Below are 7,942 nucleotides of genomic sequence, written 5' to 3'. Positions count from 1 at the left end.
CTCTAACCCTGCGTGGAAGAGAGTCAGTCGTGGGCCGGCTAATAAAGGCTCATGATTAATCTCAATTGGCTCTGTGGGTCTTAGATTTGAACATACCACAACAATATGCTCTTCTCTCCCAGTACCATGGCTAAAATGAACCATAGATGAGATTTAAAAATTCATAAATGTAGTGGAGAACAGCTGCAAAAAGTCAGGACACTGAATTAACATAGTTTAATTTCTGCTTACATTTTAAGGGAAAGCAAAGCAAGAAGCATCAGAGATACTACAAGCCAAGTGGTTGCCATCTTAAAAAAAGAGAATAGATTTCAGCCAGACACAAAGGTCTCCATGACAACAGTGAACTTAAATCCTCACCAGCACCATTTTTGCAATATTTTATCAACAAAATATCCATCCCACTAGCCTGCCTAGCAAGTCCTAATTTTCTAATCTTCCATTTCTTTGCACTGAATTTGTATCTGGATCCTTAGCTACCTGTATCGTATCCTGAAAAATTATAAAATAATTTAAAAAGTAAGCTTAAGGCTTTGTTTCCTTGATATTCAAAGGGAAAGGATAGATTCAAGAGGCTTAGAGTTCATATTTAAAGCCAGTTTGATCTTATTTCAAAGATGGACAGATGTTTAACAAACATGAGTTTATTCAAATTATTTCATTTTAAAAATGAGATTGCAATTCAACATAAGTAAAAAATGTGGTAAAATCTAATGAAGCAAAGGCTCACAGAAAAGAGAATTTGTTTGGATGCTGATTTAAAACTAGATTTTATATGCCGATGTCTACCCACATGCACACCTAGCATTATCATAATATCTCAAAGAATTCCTTTAAGTGTTCTTTTTAGCCAAGAGTTTATTTTAGCCTAGAATATTTCAGAATCATAAATTCAACAAAAATATTTTAAACATATTATAATGAACTGTGTACTAAATGGACTCCAGGTGCACATTTTATAGCTAGATCAGAGGCAAGATATTTAATACAGGTAAAATACATGCATCAAAGTAATTAGGCTGCTGCATTAACAAAATGATACTGTAAAATTATTTTTTAATTCTATAGCAATATACAAATATAAATTGTTAGGATGATATTTGGTGTTCAAAGAAAACAGTAATAGTGCTCATTTGAAAAGACTTGTATTTAGTATTATTACCTCAAATAAGAACTAAACAAAATGACTTTTAAAAATTAGATTTTGATTATAAGATAATGCAAGCTTAGTATAAAAGTATTTGAATAGTGTATACTTTTATAAAGAAAAAGTTCTTATTGCACACACGTCTAATCACAATCCCACTGTCCTTTAATACATTGTTCATCCTGCCCTAAATCATTTTCTGTGATTTTGGTGATGATCAACTCTATTTTGCAATGGACATTAAATTATCAATTTTTCAAGGTAGCTTCATGAGTGTCTATATTTCTGGTTTTGGTGCATATCTAAGAAGATTTTCTGTTGCCTGCAAAATACTCAAACACTGCTGTCATTTAACCCCAGGGGGCATTATCCACTTAAAATGGGATATATATAGTTGTTTATTTCAGAACTCACCTTGCACTCTCTGAGACTGTGATCTTTGGAGTCGTGCAACTCAAGGTCCTGCTTAGAAACTTTCACAATTCTTGTGTCACACTTATCTTCTTAATTCTGAAAAAAAATCATTGGTATGCTTTCTGTTATGAGTTAAATTATGTGCCCTCCAAAATTCATATGTTGAAATGCTAACCCATGGTATCTCAGAATGTGACCTTATTTGGAAATAGAGTCATTGCTGATGTAATTAGTTAAAACAACAACATTCTGGTAGGGTGGGGCCCTAATCCAACATGACTTGGAGTCCTTATAAAAAAGGAGAAATTAAAAAATAATAAATAAATAAATAAATAAATAGGAAATTTGGATGCATACATGTACACAGGGAAAATACCATGTGAAGATGAAGGTAGAGATCAGGGTGATGCAACAGAAGATAAATATGATGGTTAATTTTATGTGTGACCTTGACTGCGCCACCAGTATCGAGGTATTTGGCAATCATTATTCTAAGTGTATCTGTGAGGGTGTCTTTTGAATGAGATTAACATTTGACTTGGTAGACTGTGTAAAGCAGATTGCCCTTTCTAATGCAGGTGTGCTCATTCCAATCAGTTGGAAGTCTCAAATAGAACAAAAGGGCTGACCTTCCTATGAATAAAGAAATCTGAATAAGAGGGAAAACTGGCTGCTTGAGCTAAGACATAGATTTTTTCTGGCTTGGGATTTGGACTGAAACATTGGCTTTTTGGAGGTCTTGAACCTACGGCAACTTACACCTTCAACTCTCTTGAACTCAGACTAGAACTATACGATTGGCTCTCCTGTGTCTCCAGCTTGCTGACTCCAGATCTTAGGACCTCTTGGCCTCAGTAGTCAAATGCCAATTCTCTCTCTCTCTCTCTCTCTCTCTCTCTCTCTCATTTATCTAACTATCTATCATCTATCATCACCATCTATCATCTATCATCTTTCATGTATCATTCCCCTATCATCTATTATCTATCTATCTATATCTATATCTATGTCTATGTCTATGTCTATGTCTATATCATATCTATCTATCTATCTATCTATCTATCTATCTATCTATCATCACTTATCTCATCTATTGATTATCTATCTATCCTATTGGTTAAAAACAACCAAAATAAAACACACACAAAAATAGTAAAATATTCATCCTAATGGTTCTGTTTCTCTGAAGGATGCTAATACACTAAGAAATACCAAATATTGCCAGCAAACCACAAGAAGCTAGAAGAGAAGCAGGGAGCAGATTTTCCCTCACAGTTCTCAGAAAAAAAACTAACCTTTCTAATACCTTGATCTCAGACTTCTAGTCTCCAGAACTGTGATATAATTAATTTCTGTTTTTTTTAATACAGTTAGTAATTGGTAAACTAGTACACCTTCTAACACTAAAAGTTGCAGAAGAGACTTAAAAAATCAGCCCGATATTTCCCCTTTTATAAAATGATTTTAAAATAATTTTTTAAAAATAAATTATCCAATTGAGAATTGTTATAGGAATAACAATGACCCATAGATTAGCTCTTTATTCTCTCCTTTCCACATCTATTGCCTTCTTTTAGTGCCTTTTATTTCTTTGTCTTTTTAAAAATTTTATATTCTATTTCCTCATACTGGTCTTCTTTTTTCCTGCACTATCTATTCTGATTCCTGATGCTTCTAATGTGGTTTCATTTCAGCAATGGCTTTGTTTTTTCCTATTTTTATATAAACTTTGCCAGATCATTGTTGGCTATTTCTTCTTTATCTTATCATTTCTTCTTTAGTTTTACTTTTTCCCATGATTTCATAATTTGAAATTTCTGAGTGCCGTTTGAGAAGAATATGGCTTTCTCTTACACTATCTGTGAATAATCCTTTTTTTCTAGAATTATACTTTCTCTGCATTATGTATAATATTGTATTAATTTGTTGTTTTTCTTATTTCTTTGTTTCTTACTTTTTTCAATAACATTGTGAAAGTTGACATAGAGACATTTCAAAATGGAGCCAGACAGCCATTCCAGAGGACCTGCCTTACACATCTTGCTCCTTGAACTATTGGACTGTTTGAACTGGGCCAGATCTTTGGACTGTATCAAATCAACTTTGTCTTACAAACAATTGTAAAGGCAGCAGGAAAGCAGACATGGTGACCACAGGGACTGATGATAATGGACTCTCTGTTTGAATATAGAATTAGTAACCAACCATGTATAGCTAAAGAGTAACTTACAGCTTGCTAGCACAAATGGAAATTTCTTCTATTCATGTAATTATTCCTTTTCTTTTCTTATAAAAACCCCATTGCATTCACTCCATAATCAGGATATTATTTGGGTTTCTTCCAGAACCCGTGCTCCTTAAATTGCAATTCTTTGATCTAAAATAAATGCTTATTGCCTCTCATTTTTGCTTTTTAATTGTAGGTTAACAGTATTAACCTACCATCTCATATTTAAAATTTTCTGCTTACTACTTGATTTGAAATATGGTAACCTTATTTTAATCTAACGTTGCTCAATAACAGATTGGGGAGAGGAGGATTGCAGAGGAGGAACAAAAAGAAGGCCACTGGTAGTTTAAAAATTGTAATTCCCATCTTTGACTTTATTCTGTTTTCTTGGAGCTAGGATCTGTAGGGCTCTCTGACTTTCCTGAGTTCTCTTAAGCCTTCAGAACTCCTTGTTCAAGTAAAGAAATCTGAGACATACCATGCCTTTCTTCCTTTATTCCCTTCCTTTTTTCATTCCCATCTTCTTTTCTTCGTCTTACTTTTAGTGAAATCTGCACATTATATAATATCTGAAAAGAGAAGTTAGAGCTCTGCCTTTTTTCTTTATAGATAGTTTGCGCCAATACTTTAATTTTTGGTTAATAGCTATAACAGTTAGTTTCTAATCTCGGTTCTACAAAAAGCCACTTGGAATCGAGTTAGGTATATTTAAAAATATCTGTTAAAACCACATGGAGTATTTAAATATACATCTCTAGGCAGCATTACTGAGTGTTTCCATCATGATGATTGAGCAACAGACTATGTAAAGCTCCAAGTCACTCTGTCCTGCCTATGTCTCAGTGTTCTCATGTATAACATGAAGGGTTTGGAGGAAACATAATCTAAGCTTTCAACAGTTTTAAAATGTTGTGACGATAAAAGTGATTTTGTGATTTGGTGAATCATGATGAAGTTATTTCAGGAGAGACAACTTTTTAAAGTGTTTCTGTGGCTGTGATTTGTCTAGAAAAAAGAACAAAGGTATATTGCCTTTGTTTGTTTGTTTGTTTGTTTTTATTGATTGATTCCCTCAAATTGATCTGTGTTCAACTTACTAGAGAAGAGTATTGTCCAAAGGAACAATCTTTTATCATGGCAATTTTGTTTTCAGTGAGAAGTTGCAGTTTTAGAGTCTGTACTTGATGCCAATAGAAATTTAGTACTTAGCCAGATAGCAGTAAATTTTCTTCAGAATGTTTCCTCCTAATTATAAATGTTGAGCAGGACTTTAAAGCCAAGGTTATGTTTGCTATATTGATCAAGGAAACCAGAATGGGTGAACAACAACCTTTTCCATGTACATAGTTTTGATTTTGCTAAGTAAAACATCTGAACAGAATAGACTATAGACTGAAGAATAACCCCAATAAAGAACCATAAATGAGAAAAAAAAACAAAAAAGAACAAAAAAATGTTTTAGACATATAATAAATATCAAGCTAAAACACTATCAAAGAGGTACTGTAAAAGGCTAGATGTCATAGAGTACAATAAAATTATTTTTACTATGTGATCCAATGTTGTTTCAATAATTATTCTGTGCTCAGTCAATCTCTTTGGTAAGTCATCTAACCTGCATGTCTCAAGGTTTTAATGTAATTTATCTACTTCTTTCAAGGCTTTGAGGACAGGAAGATTTTCTCCACTTCTGAAACTCTTTGAACTTCTTTTCTTATGACATTTCTCACTATATATAGCCAAATAAGCAAGAACAAAGAGAGAAATTCACCCATTCTTTCCTCTTACTCATTAGTATGATGACCTACTGATCATCTTCATGAAATCATCATTAGACTAATATTTTGCAGCTTATTACTATCACCTTATTAACAGAACCTAATAAATTTCTTTTTCTTTGTTGGACTAAAACCATCTTATATCAGTAATTCCAAATAATTCAGTGAAAGCATATTATTACATAAAAAAGTAGTTTATTATTAAAACCAGATGATAGTACACAGGAATATCTATACTATGCTGATTTCTAAGACATTTTCTTCAACTATACCTAGAGTCACAAATTCAAATGAGATGCAGCAGATAAAGTAAAAGTAAAGAGGTGGCTGGACATAAGAACTAAGGGTGATATAGAGAAAAAGGTGAACTGAAGGATTGTGTTTATCCAAAATTGATTCAATTTATTAAAAATGTAAAGCAAGGAGGGATGCCAGAAAAATGGCAGAGTGAGAGACATCCCCAGATATCTCCCCTTGAAACAACAATAAGCTGAACATCTAAAACTTAATAAAAACACCAAACTGCACACCAGCTCATCTGACTGTGGAATTTGTGCATAAGAGATACCACAGGTCAGAACCCCAGGTGTCGGGCAGCGGATTGGAAGAAATAAAGAAGCTGCCTCTCCCAGCAGGAGCTCCCAGTAGGAGGAGGTGGAGGGAAGAAGGTGCAGTGAGTTCCCTGAATAGCCCTGCTTGGGAGTGATGTGAGCTCCACTCAGCTGACGAGAGTGCCCAAGGTTCAGGGCAGAAAGCAAAGAAGTAGGGACAGAAGAGAAGCAGGGACAGTAGAGAAACAACAGTTGATTTTTACCACCAGCTGTTGCAAACCAGGGTTGAGCCACAGCCCTCATCCCCCAATGAGAGGGCCTCTCTCCTCATATCCTCTGAGGTGAAACACCATGGAGCCCCAGGGGAATCCGAGCAAACGCTACCGAAACTGTTACTAATACTGACAGGAAATGAGACAGGGTAGCAAGTGTGATTGAATATAAGGGGGAAAAAAGTTATTATTAAGACTTTACATAAAGCAGGGATCCAAGAGGCTTAGATGCCACCTACTGGAAACCAAAAGAAAAAGGTCTTATTTGTAACATGCTAAGAGAGACCTTGATATAATATCTTCTTTCTGGGAAAAAAGCAGAATACACTTCCATTAATGCCCAGGTGGAGAAATAGTCTATTAAACACCATGAACAACCAAGGCGTCATGGCAGCTCAGAAAGAAAGAGAAAAATCTCAAGAAAATAAGCTGAATGACATAGAAATATGCTACTTAACTGACAGAGAATTCAGGATGGTACCTCTGAAAAAACTCAATGAGATCCAAAATATCCACATCAATAATTTCAGTAATTGAAAAAACAACTAGTTCGTCAGAATACATTTTTTAGCAAAGAGGTTGAAACCTTCAAAAAGAAACAAATAGTACTTCTGGAGATGAAGAACATGCTGAAAGAGATGAAAAATGAAATAGCAAGCTCGGGAAATAGAGCCAACCTAATGGAAGAAAGGCTCAGTGATATTTAAGACAGAAATCTAGATATAAATCAGAAGGAAGAATGAAAAATAATGAAAGAAAAATACAAGAACTAGCTGATACCATCAGGAGAGGAAACATAAGAATAATGGGCATCCTTGAAGGAGAGGAAAAGGAGCCGGAATTAGAAAGCATTTCAGATAAACAGTTGATAAGAATTTCCCAAATGTAAAAAATGAGCTTGGAATTCAGGAAGTCAACATAACATCCAATTATTTCAACCCCAAAAGGCCTTCATCAAGACACATTGTATTAAAATTATCAAAAATAAATGACAAAAAAAAAGAATTTTCAGGGCAGCCAGGGAAAAGAAGATGGTAATTTATAAAGGAAAACCCATTAGATTATCATTAACCTTCTCAGCACAAACCTTACAAGCCAGAAAGGAGTGAAATCAAATATTCAAACTATTAAATGAAAGGAACTACCAGCAAAGAATAATGTATCATACAAAGTTCTCTTTTAGATATGAAAGAGAAATAAATATTTTAAAAAATAGGGAATTCTCCACTACGAGTATAGCATTGCAGGAAATATTGAAAGGGGTCAGCTCACCTAAAACAAAATGACCAAAAAAAATGCATAACTAGGAGTGAGGTGACTAGCAGGCAGATAGAAGCAGAGAAGTGCAAAATTTACTAAGAACAGGGCATTATAGGCTTAAACAATAAGAAGAGATTAGCTATAGCAAGATAATAATGAATGTTCAGTATACACAGGAACAAATTGATACAACAATGACAAAAAAAGGATTTAAAGATCCAAATTTGCAAAGGGAAATGGAGATAAGGCACATGCAGAAGAAAATGGGTGTATACACACACAATATGTGC

The 7,942-nt window shown here is 34.2% G+C and overlaps 1 protein-coding gene across 4 annotated transcripts in view; it reads right to left on the bottom strand.

Annotated features, from left to right (window-relative positions):
* Positions 1-7,942, bottom strand: part of ZNF75D (zinc finger protein 75D) — a 60,255-nt gene continuing 52,313 nt past the window's right edge. For all 4 annotated transcript variants that reach the window (XM_036226804.1, XM_036226805.1, XM_036226806.1 and 1 more), the window contains one exon: positions 1-1,657. The gene's annotated coding sequence lies outside the window, so the exon portion shown is untranslated. The remainder of the gene's footprint in view (positions 1,658-7,942) is intronic.

The sequence above is a fragment of the Rousettus aegyptiacus genome, unplaced genomic scaffold (assembly GCF_014176215.1).
Source record: "Rousettus aegyptiacus isolate mRouAeg1 unplaced genomic scaffold, mRouAeg1.p scaffold_m13_p_9, whole genome shotgun sequence".
In the NCBI taxonomy this organism is placed as follows: Eukaryota; Metazoa; Chordata; class Mammalia; order Chiroptera; family Pteropodidae; genus Rousettus; species Rousettus aegyptiacus.
The sequence above is the reverse complement of the archived record's forward strand: the minus strand, read 5'-3'. Positions and strand labels throughout refer to the sequence as shown.